Source organism: Felis catus, chromosome B1 (genome assembly GCF_018350175.1).
Source record: "Felis catus isolate Fca126 chromosome B1, F.catus_Fca126_mat1.0, whole genome shotgun sequence".
Lineage (NCBI taxonomy): Eukaryota > Metazoa > Chordata > Mammalia > Carnivora > Felidae > Felis > Felis catus.
Window position 1 is genome coordinate 102,884,321 of NC_058371.1, and position 17,764 is coordinate 102,902,084.

Genomic DNA, 17,764 nt, shown 5'->3' on the forward strand with positions numbered 1-17,764 from the left:
TTTGACTAATTTCTAAGCCTGAAAATGTTTAAAAAAATTTAATGTTTTTATTTATTTTTGAGAGAGAGACAGAGCTAGTGGGAGGGGGGCAGAGAGAGAGAGGGGGGGAGACACAGAATCTGAAGCAGGCTCCAGGCTCTGAGCTGTCAGCACAGAGCCCAATGCAGGGCTCGAACTCACAGACTGTAAGATCATGACCTGAGCCAAAGTCAGGAGCTCAACTGACTGAGCCACCCACATGCCCCAAGTCCAAAAACGTTTCAAAAAGAAGAACCAAGTTGCAGGGCTTATACTACCTTATCCGCAGACCTATTATAAATTGCAATAATCAAAAATTACAAAAATCAAAATTATAATAATCAAAAGAGTGTGGCACTGGCACTGCAAAAGAATAGTTACCCGAAGTAGATGCACAAGTATATGGTCAACTTATTTTGACAAAAGTGGTAACATAATTCAATGGGTACAGGAAAATCTTTCAAACAAATGGTTCTGAAACAATTGGATGTCCATATACCGAAAATGGGAACTTAGGCCTTATACTACATACAAAAATTAACTTAAAATGCATCATATTCTTTTTTTTTTCAAACGTTTATTTATTTTTGGGACAGAGAGAGACAGAGCATGAACAGGGGAGGGGCAGAGAGAGAGGGAGACACAGAATCGGAAACAGGCTCCAGGCTCTGAGCCATCAGCCCAGAGCCCGACGCGGGGCTCGAACTCACGGACTGCGAGATTGTGACCTGGCTGAAGTCCGACGCTTAACCGACTGCGCCACCCAGGCGCCCCAAAATGCATCATATTCTTAAATATAAGAATAAGAATAAGAATATTCTATAAAACTTCTAGAATAAAACTCAGAATAAAATCTTTGTAGCCTGGATTAGGCAAGGCAAAGATTTTGTGGACAGGGCACTGAAAGCAAAGCAGGAAGCCTAAAAGAAAGAATTGACAAAATAAACTTCAACCAAAAAAAAAAAAAGAAGAAAGAAAAGAAAAGAAAAGAAAAGAAAAGAAAAGAAAAGAAAAAAGAAAAGACCTATACATGAATGTTCATAGCAGCTTAATTCAAAATAACTAAAAATTGCAAATAACCCAAACATTTAGCAACCAATGAATAAATAAGCAAATTGTGTTGAGGCTATCTAATTGAATATGATTCTGCAATAAAAGGAATTAACTACTGATACATGCAACAAGGATCCATTTCAAAAGTATTATGCTAAGTAAGAGAAGCAAAACAGAAGAGACTATATACTCTATGACTTAATTTACCTGAATTGTAGAAAAGACACAACTCTAGGAATAGCAAACAGGCAAGTGGTACTAGAGGCTAGCTAAATTTAGGCAACTGAATGTAGAGGGCATGAGAGACATCTTTGGATGATAGAAATGTTCTATATCTTGATTCTGGTCATGGTTATGTGACTTTATACATATGTATATTTTATTTATTGCCATGTTTATTGCCATGTGTGTCAGGTGAAGTTATGGTAATAAAATGTGAAAATCACACATTCAAGAATTTTCTTCTAATACTCAACCTGACTGTCTCCATTCCACATATGGTCTGTAAAAGTACAATTCCTTTCTTCATCACTCCATAAAGAGTTGTTTTTACATTCTCAGTTCATCAAAGTGGCCTTAACATGATTTTCTGCTTTATAGCTACGAAATCAACCTGGAGCCATTTAATTCCATTATCTGTCAGACTAGCAGGCTCTTAAATACAATCTTGAGAAGTTATTGCTATGAGCAGAGAGTCAAAAAGCAGTTCAACTACATTTCAAATGGAGTAGCTGTAGGTTTTATGGGCCATGCTGGAGCTTTTGAAATGTTGAAACAAAACCAGACCCAACTCATGAAAAAGTGTAGATTGGCTGCACTTTTTAGATGTTGTTCTCATTCAACAATATTCAACAATATTTTTGGAGTTCCTACTATGTGTAAAACCTAGACACCCTGTTTTCATTTCAGGATCAAGAAAATCCTAAAAAAAAAAAAGAAAAAAGAAAAAAGAAAAAAGAAAGAAGAAGGAGAAGGAGAAAAATCCTTTTTACTCTGAACCAGATAAGGCTAAAGAGGGTTGGTTGGCAAATGAGAGAATAGGGGAAAGTCATAAAATCAGGTGTATCTGTATATATATATATATATATATATATATATATATATATATATTTTAATTTTTTTAATGTTTATTTATTTTTGAGACAGAGAGAGACAGAGCATGAACGAGGGAGTGTCAGAGAGAGAGGGAGACACAGAATCTGAAGCAGGCTCCAGGCTCTGAGCTATCAGCACAGCTCCTGACGCGGGGCTCGAACTCATGGAGATCATGACCTGAGCTGAAGTCGGTCGCTTAACCGACTGAGCCACCCAGGCGCCCCGAATCTGTGTATTTTAAAACCATACATAAATTTACTGGCTTATATCTCAGGCTCTATGTTTTCTTGTTCACTCAAAGTTTTGTTTTCTAGAACTGAGATTATGATCCATCTATGAAAGAAGAAATCAGAAAGAAATGAGATAAAATGACATAAAAATGCTCCAATTTATATCTTTAGAATCCTGAGAAGGCAGGAGTAAATGAAACATAGGTCCAACTCCACAGGTTTCTTTTTTTTTTTTAATGTTTATTTATTTTTGAGAGAGAGAGTGTGTGTGTGTGTCTGAGTAGGGGAGGTGCAGAGAGAGAGGGAGACAGAGGTTACAAAAGAAAAACAAAACCGGAGGCATCACAATTCCAGACTTTAAGCTGGATTACAAAGCTGTAATCATCAAGATAGTATGGTATTGGCACAAAAACAGACACATAGATCAATGGAATAGAATAGAAATCCCAGAAATGGACCCACAGCTGTATGGCCAATTCATCTTCAACAAAGCAGGAAAGAGTATCCAATGGAAAAAAGAATCTTTTCAGAAAATGGTGCTGGGAAAACTGGAGTGACATATAGAAGAATGAAACTGGACCATTCCTACACCATAGACAAAAACAAATTGAAAATGGATGAAAGACCTAAATACCTAAATGTGAGACAGGAAAAGAGGATAAAGATCCTAGAGGATAAAACCGGCAGCAACCTCTTTGACCTTGGCTGCAGCAACTTCTTACCTGACACGTCTCCAGAAGCAAGGGAAATAAAAGCAAAAATGAACTATTGGGATCTCATTAAGATAAAAAGCTTCTGCACAGAAAAGGAAACAATCATTTCTGCCTTCTTAAAGGCTTGTTAGACATTTTAGAACATCCTACAAAATGAAGGAATAAGACTATGATAGAGATAGAAAACTGAGTCTAGAATAACGAAATAATTCAAGATAATAAAAGAGGGCTGAGAAATAAATTTAATTAGTACTATTCTCAAGGAGATTTAAGAAAACTGTTTTTGTAAAAACATAAATAAAGCATGCTACAAAATGGGGAAAATGGGTTAATGAAACTCTGAGAAATTAAAAATATGTTGCTGAAATTAAAAATAGACTATGTACTCATCTTTATCCCCCATATATTTAAGAAAAGCCCCAACATTTTCCTTCAAAAGCATTTCCTAAAGTATGTTTGTATAGCAAACCTCTTGAGGCTATGTTTATTATCTGGAGTGTTGTCTGGAGACAGATGGCACATTCAAACGGAGTCATTTGAGGTGTAATTAATAAAGGGACGATTTACAAAGGAGTGAGCAGGGTACAGAAAAGCAGAAGGGTTAGTGCAGTATCAGCTGTTCATTATAGCAAGGCACAGTTCCCATCCCTAGGCCTGAAGGGGAGCCAAGAAGATGGAGGAAGATGAACAGGAGGAAGACGAAGAAGAGCAGGAGGAGAAAAGGAAGAAACTGAGGGAGAGAGACAGTGAAAGATCTGTGTGTAAGGGGCTACCTATTGGAGCTGTGACTGTGGATGGAGGCATGATGAGCCAGCCCATGCTACTCCTCGTGGTGGGTGCCATGGGCACTAATGCACTGACCTGACCCCTAGCTCCCTCTAATCTGCAAATGGTCTCCATTCCCCAGACACAGCTTAGCAGCAAGGGAGCCCTTTGATCCAGGCACAGAATACAGTGATGCAGGGTGCATGGTTCTGGGTGGACAAACAAAATATCCAGTACATGTATGCGTGAACACCTTTAGTCCTGCATTCATACTTAATGATGGATTAGCTAGATATTAAAGTCTAAGTTCTAAATTCATTTCATTCATTACATCTAACTCTGTGAAGTTTTGTTTGATATCAATGTGGCTCTTTTTTGTCTGTGTTTGTTTTTAATATAATTTATTGACAAACTGGTTTCCACACAACACCCAGTGCTCAACGTAGCTCTTTAGAATTCTGATGTCAGTCTGAGATATCCTCTTTCTCTTTGATACCTTTTAAAACTTGTTCTTTGAATTAGAGCCTATAAAATTTTACCACCTTGTGTTTAGATGTGTATTTTTTTTCTTTGATACTCTTTGAGTACTTTTAGTCTGAGGTTTCTAATCTTTATTTTTGAAAATCTCTGGTTATTATTTCTTCAAATATTTCCTTCCCTCTCTTTATTTTTTCTTCTGGAATTTCTTTTCTGTAAATTTGATATATCCACTTCCACTCCCCATTTCACTCAATTTTTCATTAATGGTTTTTTTTTTCATCCCTTTAAACTTCCTTGATGTCTTCTGGGAGAGTTTCTTAATTTGATATTCTTGCTCAACAATTTGTTTGTTTTCTCTACTCTGCCTTTTGATCCTGACTTACAATATTTTTATTTCAAATTTTATATTTTCATACTGAATATATCCATTTGATTTTTCATTGTAACTGTTAGTTTTTTTTCTCATATCACTAGAATCCTCCTTAATATTAAAAAAAAAAAAATTGAGTGTGCCTGGGTGGCTCAGTCAGTTAAGCAGCTGACTCTTGGTCTCAGCTCAGTTCATGATCTCATGGTTGTAAGACTGAACTCCACATTGAGCTCCCCACTGAGCCTAAAGCCTGCTTGGGATTCTCTTTCTCTCTCTCTCTCTCTCTCTCTCTCTGCCTCCCCACTTATCCTCCCCTCCCAAATAAATAAATAACATTTAAAAAATTAATTGAAGTATAGTTGAGCTCCTTAACATTTCTATCTTTTTAAGTTTGTTTATTTAAGGCGAGAGAATGCAATCAGGGAAGAGTCAGAGAGAGAGGGAGAGAGAGAATCCCAAGCAGGCTCTCTGCTGTTAGCACAGAGCCTCACATGAGCTCAGTCTCACAAATTGTGAGATCATGACCTGATTCAAAATCAGGAGTTGGATGCTTAACTGACTGAACCACTCAGACACCTCTTAACATTTCTTGAAGGATATTTATTGTTCTTATTTTAAGTTCTTGATCTCCTCATTCCACTTATTTTGCATGGCTACATAGATTATTTATTCTATCACTGTCCTTTACTATCAGTTATGCTTTTCAGATGTCTCCTTAATTTACTCTGTGAATTCATATTTCTCTTAAAAAATAGAGATCTTGGCTTACTATATAAAGGGGACTTAAAGAAAGAGAGGCTACATCCAGATGCTGCCCTTTTAGTGAGTTTACAGAAAGAGAGGATGTCCCTCAGGATGCAGAGTTGCCAGCACCCCAATTTAGACTACTATCATTGTTTACTCCTATCTCCCTCAGGTAATCCTGGTCATTTTATTATGATGTCAACTGAATTCCTTTTTCCAATGAAGATGAAGTCATCACATTTTTATTCTAGCCATTTATCTATCCATCTAATATATATTTGTTGAGTGACTTCTATATGCCAACCTTGCATTTGCAAGATAGTTAGCTCTAGTTATTAGTTATTAGTCCATTGAATAAGCTGTATCTTTGAAGAAAACTAACTGATCACCTTGAAAACAGGTATATACATATAACTTTACTAATAACCATTTTCCAAACCTTTAAGTATGTGGTAAAGCAAAAAAATTTTTAATGTGCAACAACTAAAATATTTATACCTGTAAAAGAATTATTTATACTTTCAAATGCAGCCTTATTAAAGTGCAAATTCTGAGACACTATAATAAGGGTTATCTTATGATTTCTGTGTCGATGTTTATTGTTACTCAAGAAGGCAGAATATGCATATGAAAAGACGGCAGTAGACAACAAAACTGTGTCAAATGGGATTCAAATATTACTGTGAAAATTTAGAGAAGGTCCTGGAATAGTCAAGGAGACAGTGAGGCAGCAATAGCTGCAATTTGAAGTGTTTGGACAAGTTGTGAGGTTAAAATAGTCTGGGGAAGAAAGGATGTTCTAGACAAGAGAAGTAGCGCAAATAAAGATTCATAGAGGTGCTGAGGGAGAATTCTGTTGAAAATGTAATAAAATTTGTTTTAAAGCAAAGACATCTCCTATGAGTAGGGAATAGTGGTTGGAGTGTTAGATTGTATGGAAATGGTCCAGAATAGTCAACTATGGGAAATGTGTCAGTAAGGGATGATTGAAAGAGTTTCTGAGTTAGCAGGTGGGCCAGATAAAAGTTAGGTTTCACAAGTTATTGGTCAATCAAAGCAGCATGGTCTTATAAAATTTTCTAATAATGCCAAAGAGTAAATGGGGTTGTCTGGGAAATTCAGATCAGCGAATAAGGTGATCACAAAAAGAACACTAAAATAAAGGGTATTTTCTTGAAAATATAACAGATGTTCTATTTTTAATAACAGAAAAAAATGATTAAGAAAGCAAAAGAAAACAGTAAGGAGGAAGAGAACTGATTTTGACAGGAATGAGTAGATATGAAAGGTCTTCTCTCTGTCATCAGACACAGATAATAGGAGTAGATACAGAAGGAAGGTGGGAAATGTGCAGTGTGGCACAGAAAACATTGGTAGGTGGACTTCTGTGAGAAGATGAGATTTCAGACTGTCTGATATCATTACTCTGGTTGAAAATTTGATGTGAGGGGCGCCTGGGTGGCTCAGTCGGTTAGGCGTCGGACTTCAGCTCAGGTCACGATCTCGCAGTCCGTGAGTTCGAGCCCCGCGTCGGGCTCTGGGCTGATGGCTCAGAGCCTGGAGCCTGCTTCTGATTCTGTGTCTCCCTCTCTCTCTGCCCCTCCCCCGTTCATGCTCTGTCTCTCTCTGTCTCAAAAATAAATAAAAAAGTTAAAAAAAAATTGAAAATTTGATGTGAGTGAACATCCGTACACCACCTCTCCCTCATCACCTCCCTGGGTGGGAAAAGAGGAGGGTGTTTTTCTCTTTTGAGGCTCTGACCTCGCTAGTAATAAGGTCCTCTGAGAATGGAATCTCACTGAGGCTTTCAACATTCTGTAGGAGAAATGGAAGCTCTTAATATTGCCCGAGAACTGATGGAAGCTTTGTGTTTCCGTGGCTTTAGATGACATCCTTATCCTTAGCTGGTCTTTCATCAAAACATGCCTATGTCATAAGACGGATAAGATAAAAACATATAGTTAAAATACATCCAAGAAGTTACTACTTACTGGGGGGAGAGAAGCAACTAAAAGCACATATTTTTGTTTCCTGTGTCATCTTCCTATGGGGAGGACAAAACGTTTTTTTCTGTAGGTCTCCCTGAAGAGTTTGGCCTAATCAATTTGTTTCCCAACTCTTAAGGCACTTCTTGCCTGTGACACATGTCTCTGACAGTCAGTCCTGTACTGCCTTTTGTTGTCTTAGATCTTGTTTTGATCTTGTTCTGGAGTCCTCATGTAACACAAATATATACAGACAGATTTCTATAAAAGTGAGGGATGAGTGAACTGTTCACTGTTTTTGCCCATTCTGGGGACCAGAATCTGAATATATGTTGGCAGTATTTTTCAGCAAATCACCAAATTTTCAGTAAGACAACAGTAACTCTGTCCAGGGTGGATAAAGAAACACATTCTGTGCTGTACCATGTTGCTCTGGCCTCCTAGTCTCATCCACTGAGGCTTCCTCATCTTGTTGGGGGCCCAAACTTATAGGTTTGAGGCTTTGTTTTATCTTACTTGTTCTAAATATTGAGTTCTATGTTTTAATAAACCTGCCACCTTCACCATTGAAAAAATGTGGTGTATGCTATAGTTCTTTCTCTCTTGCTCTACAAGCTTTCTGTAGATACCAGTATTTTTCTGCCCTGGTAGCAACAATAATCAAAAAGTGTAAAGGTCTTGTAGTGGGAATCCGTTGGTTTGTTGTTTTTGCTGGACTTAAAACATTCATCCTTTTTATGGTAAAAAATTCCTTTGGGGAATCACCCCTTTCTCATATTAGACTACAGTGTTGGACTGGAATTATCTCTACTTGCAACTCCAGAATGTTCCATGATTAGTATAGGCCACGGTGATTGGTTTAAGGATGAGTACATGGCCCAATTTTAGCCAACAAGAATCAGGCCTAAGACATTCTTGCCAATTTTGAAATAGAAATACTTTTACTTTCTTGTTGGATTCAAGACAAGTGCTGCTGCACCCATCTTTTGAATAATGCCAAATAGTGACTTAATAGCAAGGCTTCCACTGAAGAGGTGAGGCACAAAATGGAAAGTAGAAACCAGGCCTTGGATCAAGCTTCACTAAGGGAAATCAGCTCCTGGGATGCTGAAATTTGTGTTCATAAATTCAATTTTGATGAAGCCTCTTGGAATTTCTTTTTGTTACTTATAACTGAAAAGATATAAGGCATTGAATGAATAAAGCCTCTTTAAACATCTGTGTGCAGGTTTTTGTGCGGACATAAGTGTTCAAAAACAACTGAATGAATATGTTACTGACTGCTTGGAGTTCAAAATGAAAATGCATCCTGATTTGCTAATACCCTGATATTTTCTCTGTGTTTATTCATTCATTTATTCAACACATTTATTGAGCCATATTCTGTTTCATTTCTGTATCAGATATTTTGTTAGATTCTGAGAATAAAGTGGTAAGCTAAATGAGATATGGTTTCTGATCAGTGGAGGGTAATGATATCTACTGGGAAAGCTGGATATTATTAAGAGACACACATCAAAATCAGGATGGGAAGAATTAAAGAGATTGAAGAGATACTTCATAGGTGAAATAGACAGGATTTGCTAGTGCATGGGCTTTGGGGAGTGGGTAGAGGGAGAGATCTCAGGTTCCCATGTAATGTAAGGTTAGATGGTCATATCATTTACTTAAATTCATATTTAATTATTTCATGCTCAATATTGTATGAATTACATTTATGTTTTATCTTGCCAGCTCCCAGGAGCTGAACTGGTTCAGGTAAAGTCCTAATCTTTCTGAATCTCACCTTTCTTATTTATAGGACAAGGTAAGGGTATAAAGATTCAATGAGATTGTGGTTGTTGAAACTTTAAACCTAAAATTCAGAAATGTAAAGAATACCTTATTACTTTATTAAAAATTAATAGCATTATTCTAACCATAGTCTATATTTTACTGTGTTGGTTGGAAATCTGGTTGAAGAATTGAGTCACTGGTTCTAACCTCCTTCTGCAAATATTACATTTATTTATATTTTGCTGTTACAGAAATGTGTACCTTACTGTGTAGGTTTAATTTAAATGCCTACACAAGTAGAACTAAGTTTTTCTAAGAACATGATTTCTAAAACAAATTTAAAAAACTAGACACATAATGAAATGAAAATAAAAGAGGCATACTATAAACTTTCTTTTGGTAGAAAGAAAAGAGAATTGGACTTCATAGTAAAAATAAAGGAATTTAGGTAAATGGCTAATTTAAATTGGAATAATCCAAGCCAATTTTTATCTCCAATAGCTGTTTTGGGTTATTTATCTGGTGATTACCTTACTTTTACAGATCATTGAGAGTATAAAACTCAAGACCTAAAAGGAAAGTAATTATTCTTATTTTGCTCACTAAAATTGAAGTATTACTTGTCTCATGATATCAATCTATATTGTCTTACATCTGGAAAAAATACAATGGTACAGATAGCAAATGGATAAAGCCATTTATATTTGGCATTAGAATGCAAGTGTATTAAAATTACAATTGTACTCCATCTTGGAATTTTTATCCCTCTACCAAAACTGTGCAGTTGTCTTTTATATATACTCATTAATTTATTATGTATTATTAAATACCTGTAGTGACTAATACACTGGGCATGCAACACAGAATAAATGCTCACTCTGGGGGCTTACAGTCTGTATTAGTGTAGGAAAGGGAGAAAAAAATTCAAGTGAAATGGACAAGTTGAAAAAAAACAAAACGCTACTGGGAAATCAGCTGTTTTGGAATCAGAGGAGGGGGGATATGCTACAGATGGTGGTGAAAAGGAATCAGGAATAAGCCATGATAGAACTGACCATAAATTGAAAGGAGAAAAAGGCCTTAAATCACCCAACATCTTTTCTGAAAGTATTTAATGATTTTAATCAGAAGCTGATTTATGGGATATTGAGTTTTATGCCCGGACCATTTTTCTAGATGTGTTGTGTTTGTGTGTGTGCGTGTGTTATTATTGTTGTTTTTTTATCTTCTAGAAATTTCAATTATATTTTTTAATTCTATTCAAGATTTTTCTGAAGTATTTTCCCCTTATGTTTTATACACGATTGTTTGATCTTCAAATTAAAATGGACACTTATTGGGGCGCCTGGGTAGCGCAGTCGGTTAAGCGTCCGACTTCAGCCAGGTCACGATCTCGCGGTCCGTGAGTTCCAGCCCCGCGTCGGGCTCTGGGCTGATGGCTCAGAGCCTGGAGCCTGTTTCCGATTCTGTGTCTCCCTCTCTCTCTGCCCCTCGCCCGTTCATGCTCTGTCTCTCTCTGTCCCCAAAATAAATAAACGTTCAAAAAAAAAAAAAAGAAAATTTAAAATGGACACTTATCCAATTGGGATTTCTTGGATCACTTCTTTCCTGCTCACATCTTAGTATGTAGCCTTTCTTGTATTTTCTGTAATTCTAGTAAAATATAATGAATAAGTATATATAAGTAATTATAATATATAATTATAATAATATAATACATAAATAAATATAAGTAATAAAACAATATATCATGCTGTTGTGAGGATTAAGAAAACATCTATGTAAATGCACCAACACTGTGATGCATATGAAAACATTTATTCATTCCACTTATAGTAGTTTCCTTCCTTTCTCATCCTACCTCTGAAATTTTTTTGAGAACTCACTTATTCCAAGATACTGATTCTGGGAACTGAAAAATTTGAAATACTTAACTTCTTTCTGTCAGAGAAGGGTAAGAAACTCATTAAAGAAGCATGTAGAGAATTAGATTTGGTTCATTTTCATAAAAAAAAAGATTATTTTAGCAAAATAAAAATTGCCTTTGCTCTTAAGACACCTAGATTTTTTTTTGCAATGCATCTGACATAGCATAAAATTTACTACTTAAAAGTATGAAACTCAGGAGTTTCCAGTATATTCACAAATTTGTGCAACTATCACCACTGTCAGAATATTTCCATTACAACAAATCAAAACCTTATATTCATTAGCAGTCACTCTCTACTATTCCCTTCTCTACCTCTGGAAGCCACCAATCTACTTTCTGTCCCTATGGGTTTCCCTATTCTGGCACCTACTTATGTATTCTGCCTATTCTTAACAAAATAGAATAATTATAACAATATACTGTAATAAAGGTTAAATGAAACTGGCTTCTCTCAAAATATCTTATTGTACTATATTCAGCCTACTTTTGATGATGTGATGTGATGAAATGCCTCTGGGATAAGATGAAATGAGGTGAATGACATAGGCATTGTGACATAATGTTAGGCTACTACTGACCTTTTGAAGGAAAATCATATGCTTCCAGGCCCCTGTTGACCACAGGTAACTGAAACCAAGGAAAACAAAACTGTAGATAAGGGGTAGGGACTACTGTAATGTTTATTATGTTGTCATATGTACCAATAGCCCATTCCTTTTTATGGATAAACAATATCCCATTGAATGGACCTACCACTTCTTATGAATTCATCAGTTGATGAACATTTTTTTCTACATTTTGTCTATTATGAATAATGCTGCTATGAAGACTCATGTGTAAGTTTTTGTCTGACAATGTATTTTTAACTCTACTGTATATATACCTAGGATGAAATTGCTGGATCATAAGGTAACTCTATGCTTAACTTTTTGAGGAACTGTCAAAATGTTTTTCACAGGAAGTATACATTTTACCCTCCCCAAATCAATGTTCGAGAGTTCAAATTTCTCCACAATCTCTCCACACTTGTTATGCTCCAATTTTTTGATCATAGATATCTCAGTGAATGTGACATGATATTTTATTGTGGTCTTGATTTGCACATCACTAATGATGTGGTTCTTTTCATGTGTTTGTTGTCCATTTTTATATCACTATTGGAGAAATGTTGATTCAAATCATTTTTCCATTTTTTAATTGGATTATTTAGGTTTTTAGTTGAAAGAGCTCTTTATATATTTGGATACTAGCTCCTTAACAGATTTATCATTTGAAAATATTTCCACCAATTCTGTGGGTTATCTTTTCACTTTCTTAATAGTGTCCTTTGATATATAAAAAATTTAAAATTTAATGAAGTCCAACTTACCTATATTTTCTTCACTTGCTTGTGTTTCATGTCATGTCTGAGAAAAACATACCTAATCCAAGGTAACAAAGATTTAGATGCATATTTTCTTCTAAGAGTTTTATTTTCTCTTTAGATGCAATATCTGTCTCCAGTGATATCTTTTCAAAGGTGTTCTTTGTTCCTTTCAGCTTTTATATACTTTTAGAACCTTTTGAAAAAAAATCTGGTTATTTTTGACAGAGAGAGAGAGAGAGAGAAAGAGAGAGAAAAACATGAGTGGGGGAGGGGCAGAGAGAGAGGAAGACAGAGGATCCCAACAGCAGGCTCCCCGCTGACAGCAGAGAGCCCCATGTGGGGCTGGAACTCAAGAACTGTGAGATCATGACCTGAGCCCAAGTTAAAGCTTAACAGACTGAGCCACCCAGGTGCCCCTATTTTTAGAACCTTTCTATTGTACTCTTCTTCACATAATTCACGTTTGCATAACTGCTAGTATTGGCATTTATGTTCTCTGAGTTAAAGTTTACTTTAATTTCCTCTCTACACCACCATTACACATTTCTGAGATAAAAAGTACTTACATTTTCCAAGTATTTGAAAGAAGAACACCTACATTTAAAATGTCTGGAACTATAATGATATAGTGCTATAGCAACAAACATTTACTTGAAGCCATAAGGAGAAGAAACAAATTATATGACATGAGAGGAAGCCATAATTTAAAAAAAAAAAAAAAACCATAAGCTTTACTCAAATCAGTAGGAAAAATAGCCAAGTGAGAATCCTGAATGAAGAGCAATTTTCAACAACTTTTCCCTTTTGACTTAAATCCATCTGTATTATGGTATAAAATAGGAGACTCTTGGATTTGAAAAACAATCCTCTATTGCGATTCTAAGAAAACATTGTAAACATCTTTTTCTTGCTGTCTTCATTCTACCAGAATACCTAATCTGCATTGCACATTCGTTCCATAGAAAGTGTCTTGTTTTCTAATTTCATCAACCTATGCCCAAATCTGTTTGAATGAAATCTCTTGGCACGTCTCTCTATTATAAACTTTTTATTGGAGTATAATATATATAGAGAGAAAAGTACACAAACCATAAACATAGAGCTGAAAAAATGGAAGCAATTTTAGCATTTTTCCTCTACTGACACCAAGGTTGGCTTTACTATATATTGTGCTCCACATTTCCTTACTGAGTGAAATCCCAGCTTATTCCATTGGAAATAGTTGTTCAAATAGCATAAATTTAAATACCTTAGATTTCCAGAGAGATGCGTTACTATATTAGAACCTTTGAAAAATTAGAAAATATCTAATAGTTTATCATTTTCAGAGCACGGGGTGGTTGATCTGGCAACCACATACATGTGTTGTGCTACATGTGTTATGACTGAATCCTCCTGGGAAAGTGGAGGTCAAAGCTTAGTGAGGTTACTAGAGGTAGAGCAAGACCAGACCTAAATCTAAAGTCTGCACTCTTCATGTGCCAGGGTGCCCAACAGTGGCACGTAAGATGAATTTTTGGTGGCATTCAGTTGAACATTTTGAAACTTAATGTCCTGTGTTTATTTTATATGCCCTAGAAAAAAATGTAATAGTTATAACAAGGTGATAAGCTCTCAAAGAAGAGTTTAGTGAATCACAGAAAAAACTCTGAGGCTGCAATCCTATGAGGCTGGTACTGAAGACTGGATCACTACCTCCATTCCCACCTGCATGAAATGGACCTTATGGCACACTACAGTCTGGGAAGAGAAAAAACTACATTTCCTAGATGCCTTTAGAGGTCAGGTTTCCCTGGGATCTAGCATCAGCCTGGGATCTAGGAAGCACACCCTACTGCATCTATGTATTTATCGTCATAACTGTCCCTTATCATTATTTGAGGGCATAGATGGAACTTACATAGAGGCCCCACTTCTGCTGTTTTTGCCGCCTCTGCAGAGAAATACAGCCATGGGAGCGATTGGTTTTCTGTGGAAGCAGCAGAGGTGTTGCCTTGACTCAACTTCTGTTACTAATCTTTTTCAGTCCCATGTCATCATGTAGAGTTAGGGGTTGGTTGAAGGCAACAGAACACCCTTTAGTCCATTTATGTCAAAGAGGTTAAACAGAAGTTTTGTGGTGACTCCCAATACTTTTGGAAGGGCTGGAGGAGCAAGCTCTAGACTGAGTTTGCAGGAATTACTCTCATAAAGTGTAACTGGCCTGACAAGAAGCCACTTTCTCTGCTACAGTCTGGAAGATAAGGAATCAAGGACTACCACCACACTTGTTGGCTTCAAGAATCCATCTCGTTTATCATGATTCACTCACTACATGGATCATGATTTGTTCATTCCAAATTTAATATTTTCTCTATTTATTTTATATCTCTTCCCTTTTCACATTCTTAAATAAAACAATTTGTTGATAATGAAAAATGCAGAGCTGTATTTAATGTAAATATAACCTAAACTGACCAAGTGCATATAGAAAATACACTGTAAAATACTATAGTTAAAAAAAAAAAAAATGTTACTCTGCTCTCTCCACCAAATCTGACCTCCATCTTTGAGGCATTTGTTATTTTTTTCACATTGTTCTGCAGGTGGCGCCATTGCTGCACACTGTCAGGTCAGTTGCATAAGAATTGGCCTTCAAGAAGGCTCAGAACAGGTTAATTTTAAAGATCGTCTGGAACTCCAGCATATGGTTTGGTCAGAGCTAAGTATTTTCAGGTTTGGTCTGTGGTTAAATGTTGGCGAGTTGCCTCTACTGTCTGGAAAGTAAAGGTAAAAACGGGTTTGGCAGTCCTAATCCACAAGTGAGTTTGTCAGCAAGAGACAAGGTGCAGTGCCTTAACCTTTAGTAGGATGCTTTTGACAGCCCAGTTTGTGCATTGTTTTTCTTCTTTCAGAGCTCATCTGGGCTGGTATAAAAATATGCCATCCTGCTCAAGAGGTCATCTTAGTCTGTGGGAAGGTGGGCTAGGAGTTGCCTGGGAGAGGAAGCCATGACACTGTTTCATTTTCAAATTCATGCTTTGTCCTCCTCTTGCCCTGACCCTCTTTCTTGCTTTAATGAGAAAACATTGATTCTGTCTCTTTCTGATTTTTGCTTTATGAAACAAATCATTCCTTCAAAACTTTATTTTTGGAACAAAAAGTAGAATATGAATGTGAGCGATAAAGCCCAAATAAAGATAAATGCTGAGGCTCATTAACCTATTCAAAAGCCAGACAATGTAACTGAAGAGGAACCTTAGCTACTGTGATTCCTTTCAACTTTTAAAACCTTCTAGCGGGGCGCCTGGGTGGCGCAGTCGGTTGAGAGTCTGACTTCAGCCAGGTCACGATCTCGAGGTCCGTGAGTTCGAGCCCCGCGTGGGGCTCTGGGCTAATGAGTTCGAGCCCCGCGTCGGGCTCTGGGCTGGTGGCTCAGAGCCTGGAGCCTGTTTCTGATTCTGTGTCTCCCTCTCTCTCTGCCCCTCCCCCGTTCATGCTCTATCTCTCTCTGTCCCAAAAATAAATAAACGTTGAAAAAAAAACCAAAAAAACAAAAAAAAAAAACCTTCTAGCAAATTTGAAAATGGGTGGAAGAATAATAATTCCTAGAAAACTCCAGTTACTTAGAATTCTATTCGAGCCACTTATTTGTGAAAAGAATACAGTTGCATTAATAACACTATCAAACAGACGTGCTTGGTAAAGATTCACCTAACCATGACTCTGTGGGTGAGCTCTTTTGAGGGAAGTCCCTTGTATTCTTAGCACTATAATCTGCTATGGGTTTCACAGAATATAGTTTGTACAGCATACATACATTTTTAGTAGGTAGAGATTTTTGTTTATTTGTACTTAAAAAAAAAAAAAAAGCATAGCCTGGAAGAGTGATTTCCATATCTTAGAACAAATATTTCCTGAGCTCCACCCAAACGGATTACAATGCATTAGGTCTGAGGCAAAACTTGAGAATCTATATTTCTAAATGCTTTATAAATCACTCCAAGAATTTGGCAAGTCTTGGAAGCCTGGCTTGTAAAGAAGGAATAAGAAAATTGATGTTGGAAACCAGAAAAAATATGGCTATACTCCCAGGACTTGTGCTACAATTTGAATATCAGTACATTTATAAAACTGGAAATTAATAAAAAGATGGGCTGAAGGTGAGAAGTGAAAATTTGGATTTTGAAACCCTGAAATCTAAATCCCTTTACTGCCTTCTGATGACACCTTGATCAAAATTACTTTTACTCTCAAATTCACTTTAATACATTAAGAGTAGAATCATACTCACTGATGGTATCTAATAGTGGAATAGAACTTATTTTTGGCAAAAAATATATATATAATAATAATCTTTGTGTTGGCCCAATTCTTTAGAAGCTGGTCTTTGGCCATTGGGCATGCTGCACCCTTACGTGTCTTGGTGTTATAAATTTTCTATTACATAAAGCGTCAAGCGAATGGAGAAGGTAGCGTAATCTAATACACACCCGTATGTAATTTAAATTGACTAATAGAGAACTATAGTCCCAAGTTGTGAGCATATGGATATGGAGTGGGAAAGAAAATGGAGACTGTAGTAAGGTACATGTTGTTTCTAAAGCATATTAAAATAACATGAAAAACCCAATGTAGAAGCTCTTAGTTCAAATAGTTCAACCTTGTATTTAAAAAACAAAAGTTAAGGGGTGCTTGGGTAGTTCAGTCCGTTAAGCATCCGACTTTGGCTCAGGTTATCATCTCCCGGTTTGTGAGGTCAAGCCCCACATGGGGTTTTGTGCTGTCAGCTCAGAGCCTGGAGCCTGCTCACTCTCTGAATTTATCTCTCTCTTAAAAATAAATAAACATTAAAAATTTTTTTTAATAAATAAAAATAGAAGTTAGGGGCACCTGGGTGGCTGAGCCACTTAAGCATCCAACTTTGGCTCAGGTTATGATCCCCCAGTTCATGGGTTCGTGCCCCACATCAGGCTCTATGTTGACAGCTCAGAGCCTGAAACTGCTTCAGTTTTTGCGTCTCCCTCTCTCTCTGTGCCTCCCTGACTTGTGCTCTTTCACACTCTCTCAAAAATAATAAACATTTAAAAAACTTAAAAAAATTTTTTTTAAAAAGTCAGAGTCATGTCATCCTTTTATTCTTTACTGACTAAGGATAGTACTTCTTTTTGCATTAATAATTTTTTTTTTGAGAGAGAGAGAGATAGCATGTGAATGAGGGAGAGGGGCAGAAGGAGAGAGAGAATCCTAAGCAGGCTCC